The following is a 26,754-nucleotide window of genomic DNA, read 5'->3' on the forward strand; positions in this document are numbered from 1 at the left end:
TAACTGCCCAAATAAGTGAAGTGTGCAGTGATTCTAAGAGTTACGTCTGTTATCTTTGTGTCATACTGACTCACAGTATTATTTCATTACCACAGCAGACTCCCTATACGTGTTTCTCCAAGGCACAGTGTTCTGCACCACTATAAAGGCTCTCTGCAGCCAGGAAATAGCTGTTTTTAACGTGACTCTCCAAGAATAAATTTGGATCTAATCTTTTTGGAAAATTCGGCGAACCGACCGAATCAAATTTTTGAGAAATTCGCTCATCTCTAATAATGATCCGAAACACACAATCCTCAAAATCCACAATACACTACCTTAAACGGCGCAAGTTGAAGGTTTTACCATGGCCCTCACAGTCCCCTGATCTGAACATCATTGAAACTCTGTGGATAGACCTCAAAGGAGCGGTGCATGGAAGCTGGCCCAGGAATCTCACAGAACTGAAAGACTTTTGAAAGGAAGAATGGATGAAAATCTATGTGTTATCTTTACATTTATGCCTTTTGGATATTATTTCAACTTCAACTTGCTTAACTGTTCACAGTAACAGTAATTTTGACCAAGGGTGCCCAAAGCTTTGCATGCCACTGTAGGCCTAACTGGATAGGGCACAAATATTGGATCGGTGGGGTTCAAAACCCAGCACCCCCACAGACGAGCTGTTTTGGGCTGCCACAGTACTGGAAACTATGCAGTGTACAGAGCTGGAGGCAGACAGCTTGGTACACTGTTGCCGCTCTGGGGTACTGTACCTCATCTTCCATTCAAGTGAATGGGAGCTGGCTTTATTATGCTGGTGCTAGAAAATACACAATGTAAGGAGCCTTCTGCTTCCGCTATGCACCCTGTTAGTCACCGGCATTGCGGCAGCCCGAAACAGATGATTGTTGCATGTGCTGAGTGTCAAACATCCACCAATCTGTTATTGATGACCTGTCCTCAATATCTGTAGTCTGAAGAAATTAACTTCTTAGAGTAATAGTTTAATTTATGAGAATTTTTTTAGGTTATGCCCTATCCACAGGATAGAGGATAGCTAACTGATCACTGGGGGTCTTACCTCTGGGACCCCCCACTGATCCTCAGAATGGGGGTCTCGTTTGCCTTATCTGACGAAGTGGAGAGTCATACATAAACCCTGCTGCTCTATTCATTCTCTATGGTAGCGCCAGAAATAACTGTAGATAAGGAACTTTAAAACTTGGCACAACTTCTTTTATGTTACATAAGCATTTTACAGTTTTAACCATATGATTGCCCTGAGGAGGTATATATAATATTAGGAGCTGACCAATATCAATGCATATATGAATGCATAATAAAAATAGTTAAAAGTAAAGTCCATGACATTTCATGAATGTTAAGCTCTTATTAAGTCTCATCCCAGTTTTCAGTAAAATACATACCGTATGTATTTCATATAAAAAATTGTAAGACAGATAATTCCATTTAGCAGTCTGATTCATCTGTTATTGTCAGCTATCGTTTATTCAGTGCACAGTCATATTTTCAGCTATACTTTGTACATGTTCTAGCCCATATGATCACTGTGTAAATCTGCTCTTAAAGTATTGGCATAAAGGAAAATGCTAAAAATAAACACTGAGAGCAAACAAAGTAAAATACGCAGCAAATTAAATTCTGACTTCTGCAAACAGATGAAGTAATTATGTAAAATGCAGACAATGGCAGAGAAAACAAGACACCTGAACATTTGTCTGATATCTGTCTCAGGCTGATCTCATCCCTTGCAATACTATATACCCTAAAATATACAGAATCATACATTATATTATGCATTGCAAAAGGGTGAGAGCTTTTTATGTGTAAATAAATGAGAGAGACAGTCAAGTCCCATTATTATGACCACCAGCTAATATCCAGAGTAACCACTGTGTGCAGCATGGACAGCAGCTAGACAGGCTGGAAGTTACTGATAGGTTGTCACAGGTATCTGGAGCCATGCTGACTTCAGTGCATCCCACAGCTGCTGGGGGATGTGTAGGTGAAGTTCCACAGAGTGAACGTAATGATTGAGGTGGTGCCACAGATGCTCAATTGTGTTCAAGTCTGGGGAATTAGGGGGCCAGGGTAGGACTTAGACGTATTGTTCATGCTCTTCCAACCTCTCCCATTGTCTTGCTGGAAGACCCCATCCGCCCCAGAGAAGACAGCTTCATAGCTACAAATCTGCTGACAGATGCCCTTTAACATAAAGCATCATGCCATACATGAATGTCACTGCAAACACATAGGCTCAGAGTCTGTATCCATACCATCCAATCACCACAGGAGTTTACAGGTGATTGACACGCCAGCGTCCTGCTAGTACGCCATAGTACGCCATAAATACAGATTTAGTAAAACAGAAATCACAATGATCCATAGACCACAGAATAAAGTTAACTTGTTATTTTTAAAATACTGGTCTGAACTGTAGGGTGAATGGTTAAGCACCATGAAGTAACGTTCCCTCATAGCAGCTTGTGATTTGCGAGACTTGTGAACTGGTGCATTGTAATGAAGGAGGGCATCATCTTCATTTAATTCCCTACCCCATTTAAACTGCTTGGTCCAAAACTTTATTTGGTTGTAGGAAGGTGGATCATCACCATATACAGCAATCATCCTTTCATGGATTTCTTTAGGTTTCTATTCTTCCTTTGTAAAGAATTTAATCATGGAACAAAGCTCCAAATCCTTCACTTTCTTTGCAAACCTGTACTGTACTGAACTTGCCTGTACTGAACTTGCCATCCGGTCACTTCCAGTGCTTTCATCTGACTGAACTGCTCCTGTTTGTGTTGCATATCCAGACATGTCCCAACCTACACAGGCTAGCTCAGAACATGCTGGGGTACATAACTTATTGAACACCCCTCGTACAAACTATAATAGTAATTGTGAATGTCTATGTTTATTGGTCATAGCACACAACCAAAATAAGTGAGCAATATTCTACCAGGTTTGTGCTACCAACTAATATCCATAGTAAAAGAGGTGAGCAGCATAGATAGCAGCTATACAGGCTGGGAGTGACTTGATAAGGTCGTGGTAGGTTGTCACAGGCATTCGGAGCCATGCTGACTGCAATGCATCCCACGACTGTTGGAGGGTATGTGGAGGAGGATGCTCAGTTGGGCTCAAGTCTAGAAAATTAGGAAGCCAGGGTACTACTTGGAAGTCTTGGTTATGCTCCTCCAACCAATGTCAAACATTTCTAGCCATTTGACATGTCGCATTGTCTTGCTCGAGGATCCCATCTGCCCCAGGTAAGACAACCAGCATGTATGACTGTATGTGATCTGCAAGGATATTCAAATCATTTGGAAGTGCGTTCCACATGGATAAGGAGGCTTAAAGAATGCCACGAAAAAATTCCTCAAACCATAACGCTGCCACCACCAGCTCGTATTCTTCCAGCAACGGTTGTGGGGTGTTTGTTCTCTGATGTTTCTCGCTTGACACATCATCATCCATCCAATCTATGATGCAGAAAACATGACTCGTCGGAGAAGGCAAACCTTTGCCAATCAGTGGTTGAATTCCGATATTGCCACGAAAATTTAAGCCTTTTTTGCCGATGCCCCATATTCAGTAGGGTTTCCGGAACTGTTGTTTTAGACACACGTATTGGTAGCCCTCTAGTTCATTTTGGTAGTGAGCTGCTCCACTGTATCGTGTTCGTTCTCCCTCGCACACCTTCGTAGCTGACTTTGTGGGAACAGGCATAAGGTCTGTAGAAGATTACTGCAATAGTATTCCTACATTTTATAGAATACGTTCAACTGAACAGTTAAGTTGTCTTCCCAATTTTAACCCCAAGATTCTAGTTAGAAGGAATTACCATGTCTGACCCTCAAATTGCAGGTTTACACTTGTTGAAACAAGTTGTCCAAACCCTGTTCTGCTGAGGATTATCTCCTGAGCCACGTCATATCTCCATGCCTGCATTAATCTAATGTTGAATTTCTAATCTTCTAAACTGTACCTAACTCCTTTACTGCTGGAGAGCAGTCTTTGGTTTACAGGGAATTTAATATAGATCAGAGAAAAAATTATCATAATGAGCTGTTGACCATTATATTACAGCATGCTATGATACACTGTGGCACATATTTATCTCAATTAAGGAAACACTCCAGGCAAAATTAATGTACTGTGTTAAGCATAGAGTGGGCCTCAGCAGGTAGTATATGACAAAGGGATTTAAAGAACACCAGAAAATCTATGTGCAGCAAGCCCAGGATGAGCCAGATCAGATGATGGGAATTACTTTCCTTACCCCGTTACTCCCTGGGGCTGTGCAGTGACTGTAAGCAAGTCCTTTCTTCCCTCAGGACACACCCTGATGTTAGGACTCCTGCCTGATGTTGGGGTGCCCTTGGTGTTCTGGTTTTTGGTATGGGTGCTAGGCAAGGGATGTTGGTACTGTGGCCAGTAAATAATGTTGGAGTCAGTAACCAGGCCAGATGTAACAGAATAAACATCTCTTTTACTAAGGTGCTGAATGGGAGTTGTAGTACAATCCAGCAGTACCAAAACACAGTTCCAACAATACACAGTGCAAACATCTCACCACATGGTTTTGTATGGATTTGAACAAGGATGGGAATTATAGTAACTTTCCCTCTCTATCTTTCCAGTGTCTCTTTCTGCAGAATCTATGGCTGGCAATATTATTTTTTTTAGATAGTAGCTGCAATTCGCTAGGTTTGAGATATGACTGGCCTTGACATGTCAAGTGTGAAGGGTGTCTTAGCAGTATTCCTCTCACAGAAGTAAGGTCTAATAGGTTTGATCAGCAAATACCTTTCTGTATGACTCCACTGCTCAGCCATGCAGATTTCTGGACCTTCTTGTCTCTTTCTATCTTGAGTACTGTAGAAATGGTGAGATCTTTCTCTCAATAGATCATTTTCAGAGAAGGTGATTCTCTGTAACTTTAGTACAGTCTTGTGAGGAGTGGAGTACATGGAGTTACTTCTTCACTCTTCCTCCTCTCACTGGAACTCTCTAGACTGATCTGGGGGAAGACTTGGGATCCACACACAAGCTTCATGCAGTGGTTGTGCCAGAATTTATTAAATCTGTCACTTCCATACATGACCATACTGGGTATACAGAGCATCAAATGAAATTACATAGCATGAAAACCATTAAACACTAAACAATTTGCAAGTACCCCCAGCTCTGGGGTACTGCACATGTGTGATGCACCACTTGAGCCAAGCATGTATATGTATGGAGAAATTGAGAAAGATAGCAGAAGGCTGAAGGAGCCAACAGCTATTGAAGGTGTATATGAATCTTTAAAGGGGTTTCCATCAGTTCTTTACTAATGACCCATCCTTCCTCCCCGCCGATCAGCTGTTTGAAAAGTAGCACCACAGCCTTTTCTCAGCTTACCAGGCACAGCGCCGTACAGTGTATAGAGCGGCTGTGCTTCTATAGGGCTGAGCTGCGCCTAGGCATGTGACCGATGAACGTGAAGTCACACGGCCTAGGCAATACAGTAATACTGCTACTGAAAGTGCCACTTCCTTCTCAAACAGATGATCGGGGGATGGGGGGTCCTGGGTATCCAACCCTCACCCCAATGGGATACTGATGACCTATCCAGAAGAAAGGTCATCATAAAAAAAGGAAAAAAAAAGAAAACTCCTTTAGTTTTTAAAATACTAGAAATACTAAAACGCACTAGAAATACTACAAAGCACATCATAAGCATTCCTTCAGGAATTGATGGTGGACGCTGTTGTAGTCTGTCAAAAATTAGCCTTTGAATCAAATTCTTTAAAGGGAACCTGTCCCCAGGATTTTGTGCATAGAGCTGGGGACATGGGCTGCTAGATGGCCACTAGCACATCCGCAATACCCAGTCCACATAGCTCTCTGCGCTTTTATTGTGTTAAAAAACAGTTTTGATCCATATGCAAATTACCGGATATGAGTCCTGTATCCGGAGATGAGTCAAGCGGAAAGGAGCCCAGCACCGCCCCGCGTCCTCCGAATCTCCTCCTTGCTGGCTGACGTCACAGAGCTGGAGCGCCGAAATCGCGTGATGCGCGAGCTAGCGCATGCGCAGTGTCGGCATCATGTTCATTCCCTGTACTGGCATCAGCACAGGGAACGAACTACGCATGCGCTAGCTCGCGCATCGCGAGATTTCGGCGCTCCAGCTCTGTGACGTCAGCCGGCAAGGAGGAGATTCGGAGGACGTGGGGCGGTGCTGGGCTCCTTTCCGCTTGACTTATCTCCGGATACAGGACTCATATCCGGTCATTTGCATATGGATCAAAACTGTTTTTTAACACAATAAAAGCACACAGAGCTATGGGAACTGGGTATTGCAGATGTGCTAGTGGCCATCTAGCAGCCCATGTCCCCAGCTCTATGCACAAAATCCTGGTGACAGGTTCCCTTTAAACATACGGTACAGATGAGTTATTTGTTGTAAAAATTCTTTATGTAGTCCATAGTGACTATACACAGCTGACTATACACAGTAGACTGAAATCCCTTGGGAAAAAGGTCATACAGGCTGGATTTGAACATGTCCTATAATTTGTTCTTAAGGGAGATATGATGCCACCAGAGGTGTCTGGCAGAGGCTTATTCCCCTCTCCCCACTCAGAACACGTACATGCACAGCTGATCCAAGAGTTCATGTATATGGAGAGGTCCGGAGGAATAGTTGTCGGCCGAATGTGTGTTTGGCTGACAGCTTTTGTAAATATATCCTTAACTTAAAGAGGACCTTTCATCTGTTTTACTTATAGGAGCTGAATACCCCGTTTTTTGGTTTTTTTCTTCGCTCCTACGCCCCGCTGCACCCTCCTGAAGTTTTTCGAGCTCAGTATGCTAAGTTTTTCTCCCTGGCTGTGACGCTCTCCGCTATGATTGGATCGCAGCACAGCCAGGGAGAAGGAGACGCCCATTGAGAAACCCTGGCGTCTTCTCCTCCCTGTACTGATGTTCGGTATTAATATACTGAGCGTGAAAACTTCAGGAGGGTGCAGCGTAGGAGTGATGTTTAAAAAAAAAAAAACGGGTGGCAGCATCAGCGGGGGGTACCCCGCAAGTGCAGGTATTTAGCTCCTATAAGTAAAACAGATGAAAGGTCCTCTTTAAAGGGGTTTTCTGGGTGTTTATTATTGAATACCTATCCTCAGAATAGGTCATCCATATCTGACTCCAGGCACCCCTGCCAATCAACTGTTTGAAATGGCAGCAGTGCTTGCAGCTTACCGAGCACAGCATTGTCTATTAGATAGTGGCTGTGCTTGATATTGCATCTCAGACCCATTCACTTGAGGGTCTACTATTTTGAACATGCCCATTTCAATAAGTGATTGAATTACAGAGATTTAGCAGCATGCATGTCATGACTGTTGGGTCTGTTGAGTTTCTATTACTCTACTACACCTGCTAGTAAATTATTTGCCTTGTAGAAATATTATTTTTACCAAAAACAGTGATTGATCAGGTTAGTGATGTCTGACTGCTATTATTTTGAACACAACTGTATATATGTATACACTGCACACCCTTTTGCCTACATAGCTCTGTCAGCGGTTTTGAGGATCCAGAACTGCTGACAGACTTCTTTTAGTTTTTGCAAGTGTTGTCCTTACTAGGCAGCAAGAAATGATTAGTTCCCTGCAGGGACTTTTCTTCAATTCATGAAAGAATTCTATATTGAAAAAGCACATTTAACACTAACACAAAAATAAAAAAATGATCCAATCAAATCAATCAGCATAAAAATATTTGACCGCTATACACAACCTCAAACCCCCGGGTTTGCTGTTAAGGCAGTGTATGTGGCCTTGAGATGTTAATGCTCAGAAGTTATTACATTGGGAAACTTTATATCAAATAAATTGGTTATAGCGGCCCACCTACCTGTAATCATGGATATGGTGCTCTGTCAAATTGATTCACCCCGTCAACAGTAATAAGTAAAATTATATTCAAGACAGGCACTCCTCACTTGCAATCATCCAGAATAAATGTACCTTCTATACAAACATTTGTTATGCAACCATTACATTCTTCTACACATTAATTAAAAACAAAGAACATTTAAAAAAAAGCATAACCCAAAAAATATTTTAAAAAAAAGAATGAAATGAGGAAATATTGTTATCTCTATCGGTGTGACACCAATGCAAATATTAGAACCGTATAACTCGCTGCAGATAAAACACGCTTATATAAATTGAGACAATACAGTGGTAGTGACTGATTTTGGGCTGTGTATGTGTTATTCCTTATGGAATTTTACGAATGTGGAAAATTTAATAAATGTCTTTTATATAAACAGCCCAGAATCACAGAAGATTATAATTCTTTGAGTTACTAGAATTGAGAATCCTCACTTAATTGAGTAAGGAAGGAGTTATATTTACTCCAAAACGCATCTGGGACTATTAACTATGTTTGCAGAACCTACAGCCCACATAGGATAACTACTTCTATAAAGGATTGTGGAGCTCTCCATAAATATTGCAATACCCTCACTATATTAAGAAGCTCATAGATCAAAACCATCGCGCTTGACCAAGTGACACGTTGGCAACACGTGGGATGCCGAGACTGGAGGAGGATCGCGCAGCAAGACCATGCGAGGTATACTACCAGACATCCACTCTAACCACCAATGAATGGCTGTTTAATTATCCACCTCGTGGGATGCCACGATTTATGGATGATATCAAATAACAGTAAGTAAGTGATATCAATCATTATAATCAATACCAAAACTAACTAGCGATATCTAAAGGTGGACATGCCTATTCTGTGGAAAGCGATATATGATCATTAATCAAAGCGCTATGTGAACATTAATTGAGGACATTCTTACCTATCAATTATCATATGGTATACTCACTATACAGGGAGTGCAGAATTATTAGGCAAATGAGTATTTTGACCACATCATCCTCTTTATGCATGTTGTCTTACTCCAAGCTGTATAGGCTTGAAAGCCTACTACCAATTAAGCATATTAGCTGATGTGCATCTCTTTAATGAGAAAGGGTGTGGTCTAATGACATCAACACCCTATATCAGGTGTGCATAATTATTAGGCAACTTCCTTTCCTTTGGCAAAATGGGTCAAAAGAAGGACTTGACAGGCTCAGAAAAGTCAAAAATAGTGAGATATCTTGCAGAGGGATGCAGCACTCTTAAAATTGCAAAGCTTCTGAAGCGTGATCATCGAACAATCAAGCGTTTCATTCAAAACAGGGTCAACAGGGTCGCAAGAAGCGTGTGGAAAAACCAAGGCGCAAAATAACTGCCCATGAACTGAGAAAAGTCAAGCGTGCAGCTGCCAAGATGCCACTTGCCACCAGTTTGGCCATATTTCAGAGCTGCAACATCACTGGAGTGCCCAAAAGCACAAGGTGTGCAATACTCAGAGACATGGCCAAGGTAAGAAAGGCTGAAAGACGACCACCACTGAACAAGACACACAAGCTGAAACGTCAAGACTGGGCCAAGAAATATCTCAAGACTGATTTTTCTAAGGTTTTATGGACTGATGAAATGAGAGTGAGTCTTGATGGGCCAGATGGATGGGCCCGTGGCTGGATTGGTAAAGGGCAGAGAGCTCCAGTCCGACTCAGACGCCAGCAAGGTGGAGGTGGAGTACTGGTTTGGGCTGGTATCATCAAAGATGAGCTTGTGGGGCCTTTTCGGGTTGAGGATGGAGTCAAGCTCAACTCCCAGTCCTACTGCCAGTTTCTGGAAGACACCTTCTTCAAGCAGTGGTACAGGAAGAAGTCTGCATCCTTCAAGAAAAACATGATTTTCATGCAGGACAATGCTCCATCACACGCGTCCAAGTACTCCACAGCGTGGCTGGCAAGAAAGGGTATAAAAGAAGAAAATCTAATGACATGGTCTCCTTGTTCACCTGATCTGAACCCCATTGAGAACCTGTGGTCCATCATTAAATGTGAGATTTACAAGGAGGGAAAACAGTACACCTCTCTGAACAGTGTCTGGGAGGCTGTGGTTGCTGCTGCACGCAATGTTGATGGTGAACAGATCAAAACACTGACAGAATCCATGGATGACAGGCTTTTGAGTGTCCTTGCAAAGAAAGATGGCTATATTGGTCACTGATTTGTTTTTGTTTTGTTTTTGAATGTCAGAAATGTATATTTGTGAATGTTAAGATGTTATATTGGTTTCACTGGTAAAAATAAATAATTGAAATGGGTATATATTTGTTTTTTGTTAAGTTGCCTAATAATTATGCACAGTAATAATCACCTACACACACAGATATCCCCCTAAAATAGCTAAAACTAAAAACAAACTAAAAACTACTTCCAAAAATATTCAGCTTTGATATTAATGAGTTTTTTGGGTTCATTGAGAACATGGTTGTTGTTCAATAATAAAATTAATCCTCAAAAATACAACTTGCCTAATAATTCTGCACTCCCTGTACAAGTGTGGTACATAGACATTAATGGTGGACACTATACATCCATGTGAAAATAACAACTAACTGGCAGACACTTCAAAGCGACCATATGTGCTATACCACAACTACTAGTGGACATTGAATATTTACCTACTGAATACATCATAAACCATATGGCGAAACGGTGGAATTATTAAAAGAAGAATTGTTGATCTAACAAAATTATATTCTTTGAGTGACTAGAAAAAACATAATCGTGATTCTGGGCTGTTTATATGAAAGACATTTATTCCATTATCCACATTTGTAAAAATTCCATCAGGAATAACACATACACAGCCCAAAATCCGTCACTACCACTGCGTGTTTTATCTGCAGCGAGTTATACGGATCTAATATTTGTATTAGTGTCACACTGATAGAGATAACAATATTTCCTCATTTCATTATTTTATTTATATTTTTGGGGTTATGCTTTTTTTTATGTTGTTTGTTTTTAATTAATGTGTAGAAGAATGTAATGGTTGCATAAGAAATGTTTGTATAGAAGGTACATTTATTCTGGATGATTGCAAGTGAGGAGTGCCTGTCTTGAATATAATTATACATTGGGACACTTACTGGATGTGTTAGAGAAGGAAGTAAATAAAGTAAATGCAGATCGAACATTCCTATTCTGGTATCTTCAGTGCTACAGTCCATTGACTTCCAAAACAAAAAATGATTTCAGAGATCTTAGGGTACGTTCACACTAGCGTTAAAGTTTTCCGGTATTGAGTTCCGTCACAGGGGCTCAATACCGGACAAAAACGCATCAGTTTTATCCTAATGCATTCTGAATGGAAAGCAATCTGTTCAGTATGCATCATGCCTGCCGGATTCTTCTAACGCTAGTATGAAAGTACCCTTAGCAGCAATGCTCCCGTGGATATGTGATAAGTTGTCATTCTGAGATTACCCATTTAATGCCCAAAACACTGTGCCATCAAGGGGTTAGAGCAGTTCTGCATTTTGGACAATCCTTTTTTTATTAGTATTACCACCGTGAAATTGAAACATTGCTCAGTGTACATTGAAATCAATGGGCTGCCTGTGTAATGTACAGATGTGCTGGGTTCTTCACATCTCCTCTCATGTCTGATCTGTAAGGTTCTTGAATGCAAACCCCCTTATATTAACTAAGAATTCTATTACAGGATATTTTAAATGAGTTTTCTACACTACACAAGCTCCTTTAACATATTTGCCCATTAGGATCTAAAAATAATGTATCTTCAAGAACTGGGGTTTCAAGTACTTTTAGTTTTTTTTATATGTTAGTTTCCCTTGGCTTTATGCCCCATTTAGTATGTTCCTTTCGTCACTTGGATCTCGTGTAAAGGTGAATTACATTATCTGTATGTCTGTCTGTCTGGCACATTTTTTAACATCTGCTGGTGCTCTATTTTGTCAAACAAAGACTAAGTTTCCTTGGTGCATAACAAGCCTTTTGCTTTGTCTTTTTGTTAAGGGTACGTCCCTATGTTATACTCTCCTGGGAGCGGCTCCTATTTCTGGATTACTGAAATGTTTCCCAATGAAACACAAGTGTCCTCTTGTAACCAACTCTCTTAACTCCATGACGTTACCCCTTCATTTACACATAAAGTACAGTAAGATTACTTTAGGAATTCAATGGTTACTTGTCCAAGAAAAATACTGTTCGAAGATTTCAAATATCTTAAGGTTTAATTACCACCCACTTCAATAACATGCCTGATCCAACACAAGAACTTAAAGGAAATTTGTCACCACAATTTTGGACCATCTAAGGTAATACGAGTACTACTGCAAATAAGGCCTTCAGATCTCTATTTTTTATTTTTCTACTGCCCCCATTCTCTCACTATCAGCACCCAAAGGTGTGCTGAAATACACGGTCCAGGCTGCTGTACCATGCCAGCATAATAGAGAGAACTCCTCTGCGTATGCACGGTAGTACTCACAATGTATATCAGCACAGTGGGGAAACGGGGGGAAAATAACAAGTAGTGATCCTTATGTGCAGTACTACTCATGTATTACTGCAGCTTATAGTGCAAGATACTGTTGACACATATTAGCCAAAAATGATATTTCTGTTTTCTAGAATTTTGCAGTTTGTTTTATTTTTTACGGTCCTAGGTATAGTATAGGTGTGTTTTCTATCTAATGCTGACATCATTTTTTGTCTGTCTGGTCATGTTATGGTTTCAGACATATCTAAGAATCAAAAAGGTATACAGTATGCTCACTTGGATTTGTTAAATTTAGCATTTAGTGCAAACCAGGGCCAGACCAACCATTCGGGGTAACAATGAATACATCATGTATTGTTATGGTGAGTTAGAGACCAATTGTTCTTATTAGGAACTCCGCTTACGAAATTCTGGCTGCTCCAGGGCTGCCATTAGACAATGTGTACATATGACATCATATTACTATGTCACTGTGGTCTAGAGCACATAACAGCATTGGCAAGTAACCAGCGCCTTTTGTATTAAACAATTGTTGCAGTTCACCAGATACAAGTCAGCAGGGACAACCTCTTCCTTCTAATCCATATAATTAGCTTAGACCCAGATTTTTAAAATGGATAGACTCAGCACTATTAACTTTTTAATGGATTGTTGTATCACAAAGCATATTTTGGAAAGGGAACCTGCGAACCTGGAACTGCTGGTTTGTATATATGGGTTTTAGAGCAGGAGGAACTGGGCTGATTGATATGTAGTTTTATAGAAGAAGAATCAGTATTAGGGTACTTTCACACTAGCGTTACTCTTTTCTGGCATTGAAATCTGGTAAAGAGTCTTAATACCGGAAAGAAAACACATCAGTTTTGTCCTAATGCATTCTGAATGGAATGTAATTCATTCAGTATGCATCAGGATGTCTTCCGTTCCGTCCCTTGTACGGTATTTGAAAGCATAAAATACCGCAGCATGCTGCTGTATTTTTTCCGGCCAAAATCCTGGAACAATACCGCACTTGCCGGATCCGGCATTCATTTTCATAGAGATGTTTTAATGCCAAGTGTTCCGGAAATTGTTGCATCGCCGGATCCAGTTTTACAGTCTGTGCATGCGCCGGGATATAGGAGGAGTGGGTTTGTCTTTTGATCTTTGAAAAAATGTAAATACCGGATCCGTTATTCCGGATGATACCCGGATGAGACGGATCTGGTATTTCACCAGATCCGTCTAACGGATCCGAAAGAAAAAAAGCTTTCCATTCGTAGACTGCTATACGTTGCCGGAACTGCCTGCCGGATTCTAACAACGCTAGTGTGAAAGTACCCTTAATTCCAATATTTTCCTTTAAATCCTTGCTGTTTCAATGCTTAGTAGTCCAATGAGTGGTTGTGCTAAGTGATTGACAGCCTTCCTGTTTTACAGGACCTACAGAGATAGCAGTCAGTCACTGATTTGGACTCTGAATTCTCTTGGTTAAAATCTTGCTTAAAGAGATAACCCTGCTGTTAGATATTGATCTGTCCTACAAACAGGTAATCAACAGTGGCTACATAGAGAAGTAAGGGCCCCATAGCAAGGATCTAACCAGGCCCCCCACACAGGACAGAAGAGTTTCTGCCTAAACCCTTTTCAATTACCCTTGGGCCATTTGTCCACTGCCTCATTTGCTAAAAGTTGTTATTTTAGAAGGTAGAGTCCTGACCAAGTTTTCACCCCCAACTAAGACTGGGCCCCCTTATGCCCTGGGCCCTATAGCAGTCGCATGGTCGGCCGCTATGGTACTTATGCCCCTGGTCATCAATATCAGATAGGTGGAGGTTTGAAACCTGGCACCTCTGCAAATCAGCTCTTTTTGGCTGCTACTGGCAGTGAAAACATGCAAAAGCAGAAGGCTCCATCCACTCTGTAGTGGCCATTTTGGTGTACTACAGCTCGTCTCCCATTCACTTTTACAGCTGATACAGCTAATTTTTGGGATGAAATATAAGTATTTTGTGGCTAGTTATACAATCTTCTTTTGTGTGTTGAGGCTGGGGGTAGTTGTTTTTTCTTTCAGGTTCGTGGCGTTCAGCTGTTTGATGGTTGGCCTTTCGTATATCTTTTATGCGGTGCGGAGAGAGGAACACAGGCCCGGTGGGAGCTCCTTGTTTTTCTAGAGGTGGAAGTCTTTTGGAAAGGGATCCAGGAATTCAGGTGGTCATAACTTCTTCCAGAAGTGGTTGGTATAGAGTTGCACCGGGGGCAGAGTGATGCTGGTCACCCGCGTTGTGGTAATGCCCCTTGTCTATTCCGTAGCTCAGGACCTCATGTGTCCTGACATATGATGATCCCCGTCTTTTTCAGGAAGTTGGTAGTAGGGTGGTGGGTGGGTTGTTCTGGCTCATATATGGGAAGGCGTCATGAATACAATACAAAGGTATAGATCAAGGGGTGGTAGTTCATCACCATTATCGGGAAGATATATAGTGTAGTGGTTACAGTCCTCTGGATCAATGACCCCTCTCTAGTAGCTATAGCCTGTAATATTATTACACTCCAGAAATATATCCAGGCCCCTCTTGAACTTTTTGGTGAACTCACCGTCACCACCTCCTCAGGCAGAGGGTTCCATAGTCTCACTGTTCTTACCGTAAAGAATCCTCTTCTATGCTTGTGTACAAATCTTCTTTCCTCCAGGGGCAGAGGATGTCCCTTGTCACAGTCACAGTCCTGGGGATAAATACGTAGATGATGGAAGAGATCTCTGTACTGTCCCCTAATATATTTATGCATAGTTATTAGATCTCCCCTCAGTCATCTTTTTTCTAAAGTGAATAACCCTAATTTTGATAATCTTTCAGGGCACTGTAGTTCCCTCATTCCACTCATTACTTTAGTTCCCTCTTCTGAACCCTCTCCAACTCTGCAATGTCTGCCTTGTTCACAGGAGACCAGAACTGTACACAGTTCTCCATGTGGGTCTAACTAGTGATTTGAAAAGTGGTTGGACTATGTTCTCATCACGGGCATCTATGCCCCTTTTGATGCAACCCATTATCTTATTGGCCTTGGTTTTTAATGGGACCTGATGGCGTCTTCCTCTTGGATGTTAGTCGGGGCAATTCATTTTCCGGCCTGTAGGAAGGGTTTAAACAGACTTGGTTCTGCTGGGTGGTGGTCGGAGCCCCATTGGGAGAACGGGTCTCCTCTGTGGTGGCATTTGAGTACAGCGGAGATATGATGGTAGCAGATGGTGTACTTGCCCACTGGGAGTCCAGCTTTTGGCATACTGCTCCGATATTATGGTTTATTAAGGTTTGCCGCTTTAATTAAGAAGCTGTGGCCGATCACCACCCAGCAATAAAGTGACACAGTTGTCTGTGTTTTTTGTTATGGGTCAAGATTGGGTAAAGAGGCCAAGGGTAATTTAAAGGTGTTACCCCCTCCCCTGTTTCCCTGGATACCAGCAGTCTCAGCAGTATTATGCTGAGGGTAGCGATTGACTGCAGTGGTCACTTCTATATACCATCATTTCTTTATTTGCACCATTTGGGGCATAGCCATGATTTTTTCTTTTTTGATCTCAGGGTTGTCCACACCTTTACATTGTAATAGAGACCAGTAATGGGGACATTCATAATACTGGGGGCCACTAAAGGGGGCAGTAATCATACTGGTGGCACTGTGGAGTGCGAGTTGGTGTCCAGGGGGCAATATGGGGGAAATTTTGTATAGAAAGGGCACTGCAGGGGTTGCAATATTAAAAGTCAATTGAATTAATTAGTTTTTTTCCATAGACATTTTTTTTTCTCTGTTGTGTGAATGTAGTTTTAGAGGACAGGAGGAGAGGTGAGCTGTTAATATATGAGCTTTACTCACCGCTCCACGGACCTCTTCTGCAGGTGTCGGCGCAGGGATCTATATAAATGTATGGGCTAATCTGTAGTCTGTATTAACCTGGAGGCTGATTTGAGGTCTGTATGAGGTTGGGAGCTGATTTGGGGGTCTAATCTGTTTTCTGTATAAATGTATGGGTTGATCTGAAGTCTATATGAATTTGGGTTCTGATCTTGGCTTCGTATAAATTTATGGGTTGATCTGTGGTCTGTATGAATTTGGGGTCTGATTTGGGGTTTGAATGAATTTGGGGTCTGATCTGGTATCTGAATGAATTTGTGGTTTGTATAAATGTATGGGCTTATCTATTTGGGGTTTGGGGTTTGATCTGTATAACTTTGGTGGCTGATGCACGGTGGACTGGTTGCAGTAGGCTGCAGAACACCTCATGCATCCAAAATGAAGATCAACAGAGGTTAGAACAACCTATCTATTTCCGTCTCATCTGTATATAATACAGACTGTATGGCAAGTTGCAGGCCATGTTATATAGAGATGTAAATGGACAGTGGAGTGTTCAGCTGATCTTCATCTTGTTGGATGCATGGTGTTCTATAAAATGAAGGTCAGCAGAAGTTAGAACACACCGTCCATTTCTATCTCATCTGTATATAACACAGTTTGTATCTCATTGCAGCCAGGCCTCTGCTACAGTTATGTCCTCCAGCATCATATAGGAAGAACTGAAAGCCAGGTAGCACTATTTAACACAGTAACAAGGTTATGGAAGAATTTGTCAAGTATTTACCGCCCTACCCATACGCATGGACAAAGTGCCACCAATTACTTTAAATTACACCTCCCACACCATCCTGCCTCAAAAGCCTCTTTTTGAAAACCAAAATATGGTGACCCTTCCTTTAAGTCTCTTGTCAAACAATCTTCTCTGGTCCCATCTGCAGGGCGATGAGCTTTGCATTTTCCTTGAATTGCATTACGGTGGTGCCGCGCTCAGCTTTTTATGGAAGTTTGATGTCGTTTTTTGAGCAAAAGCCAGAAGTGGATCAAGCAGGAAGGAAAAGTATAAGCCTTTCCTTCATATTTCTCATTCCCCTCCAACTCAACTACATCAAAAACTAACTGTCACAAAAACTGCCAAAGAAAGCTGTGTGTTAACCCACCCTTAAATCTCCATTGATGGCTCGACAGTATTTTGCTCACAAGTTCTAATAAGTTGCATGACTGTAGCTGCGGATATGATTTGCCAGCACCTCCCTATTTGATGTTTTGCAACTTACAAGGTATCCTTGGACAAGAAGTTACCAGAGCCACTCAGGCTGTGATTTCTACAATCAAGATGGTTGACAGAAGACGAAAATGTTCTGGAATAGACTGGAATATTCTCTACTAAAAGCAAGTTAGGGTTACGAGGTTGCATGGGGGTAAACTAATCACTGTGGGATGGATTATGGGGAGGTTGGGAATTTTGATGGACTACTTATATATATCACATATATAAAATTATCATCATAAAATGGCATACCCATATGTGCTCCAAACATACTTCTGTCATTCAAGGTCTACTGATCTCTGTATTCCCCTAAGGGGAACTTGCATGTGTATAGTCATAGTATAGTCACTCACTTTTTATTCCTGTTCCCATGTCTGCAGTCAGAGATCAGATAGACATCATAGATGTTTTGCATTTCAGGGCAATGCCGGGTATCCAGGGCAGTCTTATTGAATCCTTGACACTTATTTAGCATGGAACAGGAAATCAGAAGACGCAAGAAAATACAGTCTTTGCCACAGGACAAAAAAGAGACCACTGGGGAGATTTATCAAGACCAGTGCTTTCTGTGCAGGTGTTGATATCCCCTGCGCCACCGGAGGATGCACCTAATTTATGATGAGGCTCATGCCTCATCATAAATTGGGTGCATTCTCCTGCAGTTCGTGTGCCTAAACAGAAATCTACAGCAGCTCAGAGCTAAGATCTCTGGCTTCATTTCTAGCGTAAATGAAGATAAATTTGTCTGGTGGCTGGTCACGGCCCTTCCCCACCCTTGCCACACCCCTTTAGGGAGAGTGGCAAGGGCGGCGTAAGATCCGAGAGATGTTACTGTACAGGTATCTTGTACACAGTGGTGTAATACTTGTGAAATAATGTACACAGTTAAGTCACAGCAAAGGGATAGTGCACACACTGAGGTGACTATATGGCATAGTACACACAGTAATGTGTGCAGGGATACTGTGCACAGTGCTGTCACAGTATGGTAATAATAAAGACAGTACAGGAATAATCTACGCAGCGATGTTACAATACTGACGTTATATAAAACAGTAATGTCACATGCAGGTATAATGCACATCTGATGTCACAGTACATTAATAATATATTAATGTCTCATCAGAGAAAAAATGCAAAATGTAATGCCACAGAGAGGCCATAATGCAAATAGCACGGGTAACCATGAGGCTCTATGGTAAAACATAGAATGCGGTCATATTAAATTTTCCATGCCACCTTACATACACCTTATGTGTCATGAAACATAGGGAACAGTCCTTGTTCTCTACCTGGATCACCATCCTTAACTACTTACACGATCGTCCCTAAATGGCTGCCCCCAACTTGGTGACAGTCCCTGACTTGACTAAGTACAGGGGCCTAAACTTAAAGTAGTCAGACAGAGAGGGTTCAAAACCAGACTGGCAAAACCAGGAACAGAATCCAAAAGCAAAGTCAAATTCACAGCAGAGTGAAACCAGGAGATCACATCAGTGACAAAGTTAGCAGGAAAAGACAAGGTCACAAACTAGCAAATACAAGGTCAAATAACAAGCAAAGTCAAATACTAGGTGAGGCTTCTTTCACACTCACGTTTTGTGCAGATCAATCATGGACGGATCCGTTCAGATAATACAACCGCCTGCATCCGTTCAGAACGGATCCGTTTGTATTATCTTTAAGATAGCCAAGACCGATCCGTCTTGAACACCATTGAAAGTCAATAGAGGACGGATCTGTTTTCTATTGTGCCAGATTGTGTCAGTGAAAACGGATCCATTCCCATTGACTTACATTGTGTGTCAGGGCGGATCCGTTTGGCTCAGTTTCATCAGATGGACACCAAAACGCTGCAGGCAGCGTTTTGGTGTCTGTCTCCAAAGCAGAATGGAGACGGAACGGAGGCAAACTGATGCATTCTGAGCGGATCCTTTTTCTATTCAGAATGCATTAGGGCAAAACTGATCCGTTTGGACCACTTGTGAGAGCCCTGAACAGATCTCACAAACAGAAAGCCAAAACACCGGTGTAGACTGACATTAGAGACAAAATCAGAATTCAGAGGCAATGTCAGAAAACAGGCAAAAGGTTGGCGATCCAGAGTAATGCCTCATTCACACGTCGGTGTTTTGGTCAGTGATTCCCACCATTGATTGGGAGTCATAACCAGTTGCATCTCTAAACATAGAACAGGTGCAGATCTTTTCCTTCTACATTATGTCTGTGGAGGCTCCAATCCTGGTTTTGGCTCAGAATCACTGATGGAAATCACTGACCAAAACACTGAGGCCTTAATGAGGCCTAACAAACGCAAAACTAGCTAGTGAGGCAGGAATACCAATCATAGGCAACTGTGGCCAGTGGCTGACTGCTTACATAGCCTGCCCTCAGGAAGCATGTGATGCCGGCACAGAGCCTGATTAGTCTGGCATCCCTGCTCCTTGATAGGTCGACCAGCCCCACTGTCAGTGGGACTTGTTGCTGTAGCAAAAGAGCAACCATAATGCGGCCCGACTTGTTGCTGGAGGGCAGACGGATAAGTATGTGACATTTTGTAAAAAGGGGGACTTTAATTGTTAGGCACATAGCCATCCTGGTAGACCTGCCACCTAAGTTAAATAAAAACACAAATCCATCTAGTGCAGGATTTGGGTATCTTGTTAAAATAAGAGGAATTTGGTTCCATTTATCCTAAACAATACTGTTATGATGAGCATATCTACCAGGGTAGCAGGAACAGTAGCTGCTATGGGGTTAAGCAAGTAAGGCGACCCATGTCCACCTAAAGGTAAGTCCCAGTTAGGCCCCTTTCACACGGGCGTTGCGGGAAAATGTGTGGGTGCATTGCGGGAACACCCACGATTTTTCCGCGCGAGTGCAAAACATTGTGATGCGTTTTGCACTCGCGTGAGAAAAATCGCGCGTGTTTGGTACCCAAACCCGAACTTCTTCACAGAAGTTCGGGCTTGGGATCGGTGTTCTGTTGATTGTATTATTTTCCCTTATAACATGGTTATAAGGGAAAATAATAGCATTCTGAATACAGAATGCATAGTAAAATAGCGCTGGAGGGGTTAAAAAAAAAAAAAAGAAATTTAACTCACCTTAGTCCACTTGCTCGCGTAGCCGGCATCTACGTCTGTCTTCATCTTAGCTTTGTGTAGCAACAGGACCTGTGGTGACGTCACTCCGGTCATCACATGATCCATCACCATGGTAAAAGATCATGTGATGGATCATGTGATGACTGTGACGTCACCAAAGGTCCTGTTGCTACACAGAGCTAAGATGAAGACAGAAGGAGATGCCGGGCTGCGTGAGCAAGTGGACTGAGTTAAATATATATATTTTATTTTAAATTAACCCCTCCAGCGCTATTTTACTATGCATTCTGTATTCAGAATGCTTTTATTCTCCCTTATAACCATGTTATAAGGGAAAATAATAATGATCGGATCTCCATCCCGATCGTCTCCTAGCAACCGTGCGTGAAAATCGCACCGCATCCGCACTTGCCTGCGGATGCTTGCGATTTTCACGCAACCCCATTCACTTCTATGGGGCCTGCGTTGCGTGAAAAACGCACAAAGAGGAGCATGCTGCGATTTTCACGCAACGCACAAGTGATGCGTGAAAGTCACCGCTCATGTGCACAGCCCCATAGAAATGAATGGGTCAGGATTCAGTGCGGGTGCAATGCGTTCACTTCACGCATTGCACCCACGCGGAATACTCGCCCGTGTGAAAGGGGCCTTACTGATCATTGTAGATAATGGAAGGCAAGAGAAAAAATATGAATTTACTAGGAGACCAAGGAATGGATGAAAATAGATAGGGGACAAGGTAGAGACCAAAGCCTCATTTTTCATTTACCTATGGGGTGCTATTGTTACCCCCCTGTCATTGCTCAAATTATTAATACAGTCTCATAGGTTATTTGTCAAGTACATATTATATGTACGAATATCAGCAAAGGATTGGCTCAAAAATGCTTTGCGTTTCTACTGCTGGATCTTTAAAGCCCATTACTACGTCAGAATCTCTGCACACTGAAGGATCCAAAGTCCAACCCTTGGGCTCGTTTTGTCCCTATTTTAAGTTGATGTATCTTAAGCTGTTACATTGTAGAGTCAATGTCGGAAGCTCTTACAAAGCTCTGTCCATTGTGTAATAGGTGAAGCTGGTAACTGCAGTGTTGCTTCCATTAAAGTGAAAAGGGACAGTTACCAGCTCCACCCACTTCATAATGGATGGAGTTGTGTAGTTCTGGTGCCAACTTCCTGAGGATAGACCATCAATATAAAAATCTTGGTCAACTCCTTCAATTAATAATGCCAGGGGCACACATACAGGTGAGATTAACCCAAAGCAAAGAATCAAATGACAGCCCCATCTAGTATAGGAGAACTTGCTGCCTATCCTAGTGATGCATCACTCTACAGCAGGCGTGCTCAACCTGCGGCCCTCCAGCTGTTGCAAAACTACAACTTCCAGCATGCCCGAACAGCCTACAGCTATCAGTCTACAGCAGGGCATTGTGGGAGTTGTAGTTTTACAACAGCTGGAGGGCCGCAGGTTGAGCATGCCTGCTCTACAGAGACCTCAAGAGCCTTGTAGGCTGCCCCCATGGTGTGAACACCACTGATCAGAGTGCAGACAGTGCTCTAATTTTCTTATTTTCATTGTATAAAAAGTGGTGATCATGGCTGCTGAATTCTTAGCCATTACTTCCATGTGAACACAAGAAAGCTATCTATGATGTTATCTATGCCAAACAGGAAAACCTGTAAAACTCTTTTTAATTGTGGAGGGAAAATGTCCTTTATACGTTGCCTGTATACTGGGTTTGCAGTTGGTTTTTGGCATATGAAAGCTCCTAATGTGTATATTAAATCTATCTTTAGCCCTCCTCTCACCCAGTGGTGGCCAAAAGAGTGTCCTTTTGGCCTCCTTCAAGCTTGTTTATGTCAGTGTCCCTTTTTTGTTGCATAGAATAGCATAGTCAACTACATTATTCTTTACAGAAATATCAAGTAAAAAAGTTTACTCATGATGGGTTTTTTTTCAATTGGGAGCTTATGGGAGACTGTTGACAAAGTACTTATGTACAGTGCCATACACTAGAGGCATCCATCGGAGGTGTACATCGGGAAGTCCTCCCGATGTTTACTGAAGACGTACACTACAAACCTTATCTGCATACAGTCATGTTGGCTTTATCCTTGCAATGTCTAACAACTAGCATCTCACTACCTAACATTTCACCTTCTGCCAATAAAGAAAAATGACCTCAGAATTGCAATAGTGAAGGCACTGAAGAGTTAATACTTCCTTTTGATTTCATATCAGTTCGGTATCACTTTTTCCACAGTTATGAGTGTTTTCTTCTTGATAAGATTGAGTCATGTTTTGAAGTCACATTGAGAGAGTCCTTCCTAGAAAATATTTTTACTAACTCGTTAACTGCTGGAAAAGGTGCGAAGAAAGTAGAAAAATACATGAGGTCTGTATCCTAATCTGTATATTAATTAAGTGAGATGCCTTTGTTTCTATTGTCCGCCTCTTAGCAGGGGTTGACAGATGTAAGCTGTCATACATACACATAGCATTATGACCAGCTTTATGATCAGTCAGGACTTCTCAGGACATGCCAAATGAATCTGGCATGGGAAGTCTGAGCTATAGAACAATATAATGTTGAACTGAAGCTTAGGTCAGGATGGGTTATGCTCAGACAAGCAGTGTCTTTAGAAGGCTTGCCTTGTTGCTTACTTATTGCATAAACCTGTGGACCAAACATCTAAGGCTACGTTCACACTAGCGGCACGGACCTCCGGCAGGCTGTTCCGTCGGGTGAACAGACTGTCAGATCCGTCCTGCCGCTAGTGACCGTGTGCCCCCGGACTGCCGCTCCGTCCCCATTGACTATAATGGGGGCGGGGGCAGAGTTCCGGCGGAGGCACGGCAGTGCATGGCGAGAGGCAGCCGGAATAAAACTACAACATGTCCGACATTTATTCTGGAAACCTCTCGCCGTGCGGTGCAATGCCTCGGCCGGAACTCCGCCCCGCCCCCATTATACTCAAGTGGCAGTCCGGGGGCACACGGTCACTAGCGGCAGGACGGATCCAACAGGCTGTTCACCCGAAGGAACAGCCTGCCGGAGGTCTGTGCCGCTAGTGTGAAAGTAGCCTAAGTTACCGGACAGTCATCTTATCCTGTTACTTACCTTTCAGCAGTGTTGTGCTCCATTTCCAGACTTGAGAAATGTGAAGTAGTACCCTGAAATGTGTTCCCGTGCTGAATAGCAAATAATACAAAGTGAGACCACACTGGTGCATCACTTCTCACTATCTCGGATGGTTATTCTACTCCTCCGGCCGGTTGACCATCACCCATCGAGGACAGCAAAACCATTGGCTGCACTGACCACCATACCTGCTCCTCTGCCGCACATTGGTGTTGTGCTCAAATCTGCACAACACAAGCAGGTGAGCACAATATTTCCCCCAAGGGACCCCTGTATTCTACTTACTCACCCTATGGCTGCTTTCACACAAGTGTATTGAAATCCATCTGTATTCTGGCTCTGGAATATGCATAGATTCCGGGTGATATATCATCACTATTGTCATCAGTATTACTTCAGTATTTCACCCAGAGTTATATGTGTGTTACCTCTTTCCTGCATTTTTAAATGCACTCCTATAGACTGTAATTTGCATATTTGTAAGCAAATAGACACAAAACTTGGACAAGCTGTGTGTTTCAAAAACTAACTGAAATTATACGCCCATGTCAATAGCCGTATTCATTAATTATAGCCGTGGATTCCGGTACATAAAATCCAGGCCATATACGGATTGCAAATACGTTTGTGTGAAAGCGGCTTGTAGCTGGCAATGTAGCAGAATACAGTACAAATGCAACGTTACAGTAGTGTTCAACTAGCGAGATTTGTCGGGTTCCACCAACTCCTTGTTGGCTCCTTTATATACAAATGGTATTTCATGCTAATCCACGCTACCCATTGGAGATACTAGCAGAAAAAAAGCAAGCCTACAGCAATTACCTTGGCATCATTTTTATGGTTTGAGCTTTTCATTGTAAAGTGGACAAAAAAGAAACCCTCAAAAAGTCCAACATTCAAAATAATCATTAAATAATGATTTATATAATGAGTTATATAATAATACAAAACGTTTTGAACGACAAGTTTTTTTAAGACTGTCACTCATCTACTGGACACAGGTGGAAGCCATCCTCCATATCAGACAACCACAACTTACTCTAGTGCATGCTTACCCATTATTTCTTTATGATACATATTTTAATGTGAAATCGAAAATTATGTTGGGTTGAGTCAAAACTGCCTCCTTGTCTATGTACCATGGGACATCTGACATGTCATGCATCTGTTAAGAAGAGATGAATGACCTTGTTGGGATTCTTGTAGACCAGGCATGCTCAACCTGCAGCCCTCCAGCTGTTGCAAAACTACAACTCCCAGCATGCCCAAACAGCCTAGAGCAAGGCATTGTGGGAGTTGTAGTTTTACAACAGCTGGAGGGCTGCAGGTTGAGCATGCCTGTTGTAGACATTTGGTTGTCCAAAAGAAAGAACAATAGCATAAAAGGATCTGATAAAGCCCATGTATAATAAAGCTTGTTGTTTGTATGTGTCCAAATACTCCAAAAATCTTTGCAAATAGGATCTAAGAGAAAGGTTGAAGCCTGGAAGACATATTGTAGGAATATGTCCTCAGATCCTGAAACATGTGACTGGAGAAAGTAAGTCGGAAATAACCTGATACCCTGACGCCTACTGTATTAGGACGTGATAAAAGACTAATGCATTGCATAAGGCCGTGTTTGCATGTCCGACTGACCTTCCTAGCCTATCACTTTTTATCTAGTTCTGGAATGAATTGATCTAACGATTTAACTTGTGTCACAGGTGAATAAATGTCATGTAACCCTTTACCACGCATGGGTCTGGTAGGAGTGACTGTGACTTGAGCACTAGAACGGATGAAATCACGGAGTTCCTTATGTTGAAGCACAAGGTGTAAAGTCTCATGAAATTTAATAAGGAGGCTTAGTGACATTATTCTGAAACCGGTGTTCTGCATGCAGGGAAGTGAAACTTCTGAAACATGTATTAGCAAATGAAGTGACTCTTGTTACTTCTATAGAGGGATAGGGTGATACAAAAATCGCGTTAAGCCTATGCATTAGGATGAGGAGACAATGTAAGATGCTTATGCCCGGAATCTGTGTATAACAAAGACATGATATAGCATACTAGGATTATATTAGAAAGGTCTGATTCCTTAATATCAAGAAGAAAGTGCAAATATATGCCATATGAGTTCGACTTATCTGTGCAAAATCATTTCATTCTGAACGTTTAATTTCCTTTTATTCAATATTACACCATATATATATTCAGTGTAGTGTACAGCAGACCACTAAACACTGGTCAATTTAACAATTTGATAATAAATCCATAACTCAATGTTACTCCATGGTATGTTTCAACACTTTCATAATTTCATAAATATATATATATATATGTCATGAGAAGTGTGAAAATTGTTAATTAATGTTCTTTTAAAAGAGCGCACTAGTCTCTTATAAATGTCCATCTATATACTAGGTCAGTATTACAGAAATGTGCATCTGGCAGAGCCCTTACCTGGCAGCCTGGTATCCAGTGTGTGATCTCACCAATAGGTTTCAAGGTGTGCTGGAGGTACTTGAAGTAGAGGGAGAAAGTAAATGCAAGCGCTCTCCTCACTGATCTCAACTGACTCATTTATAAACAGTGGCAAATGGGGAGGGGGGAAGCAGTGAGAAGCTGTGGATTGGCTGCATATAAGAAGTGATTACGAATGGTATAACAGGGATTAAGCCAGGAGATAGGAAAACTGATAAGAAGAGAAGGGGGTGGGATAGTAAATGGAGGGGGCAGTGGGGAGAACAGAACAGCCCTCTTTTTGTTCTTACATCAGCCCTCCCAGTCCTTTGCTTCCTTTTCTGCCTTGATCTGATTCTGAAATTTCCTAAATACATTCTAGGACAATAGACCACATTGAGTACTCCAAAGATTTCCCAAGAATTGAACTCCAGGTAAAGGGACAGAGCGGTCGGGAAAAAGGCTTAGAGGGGGCGCGCTGTCAACTAGGCCCCCCTCCCTCACCT

General features: G+C 42.0%; 1 protein-coding gene across 1 annotated transcript in view; it reads right to left on the reverse strand.

Annotated features, from left to right (window-relative positions):
- SLC26A9 (solute carrier family 26 member 9) overlaps positions 1 to 26,339 on the reverse strand; it is an 87,703-nt gene extending 61,364 nt beyond the window's left edge. The window contains exon 1 of the mRNA XM_044287302.1: positions 26,249 to 26,339. The gene's annotated coding sequence lies outside the window, so the exon portion shown is untranslated. The remainder of the gene's footprint in view (positions 1 to 26,248) is intronic.
- Between the last annotated feature and the right edge of the window lie 415 nt (positions 26,340 to 26,754).

The sequence above is a fragment of the Bufo gargarizans genome, chromosome 3 (genome assembly GCF_014858855.1).
Source record: "Bufo gargarizans isolate SCDJY-AF-19 chromosome 3, ASM1485885v1, whole genome shotgun sequence".
Taxonomy (NCBI): Eukaryota; Metazoa; Chordata; class Amphibia; order Anura; family Bufonidae; genus Bufo; species Bufo gargarizans.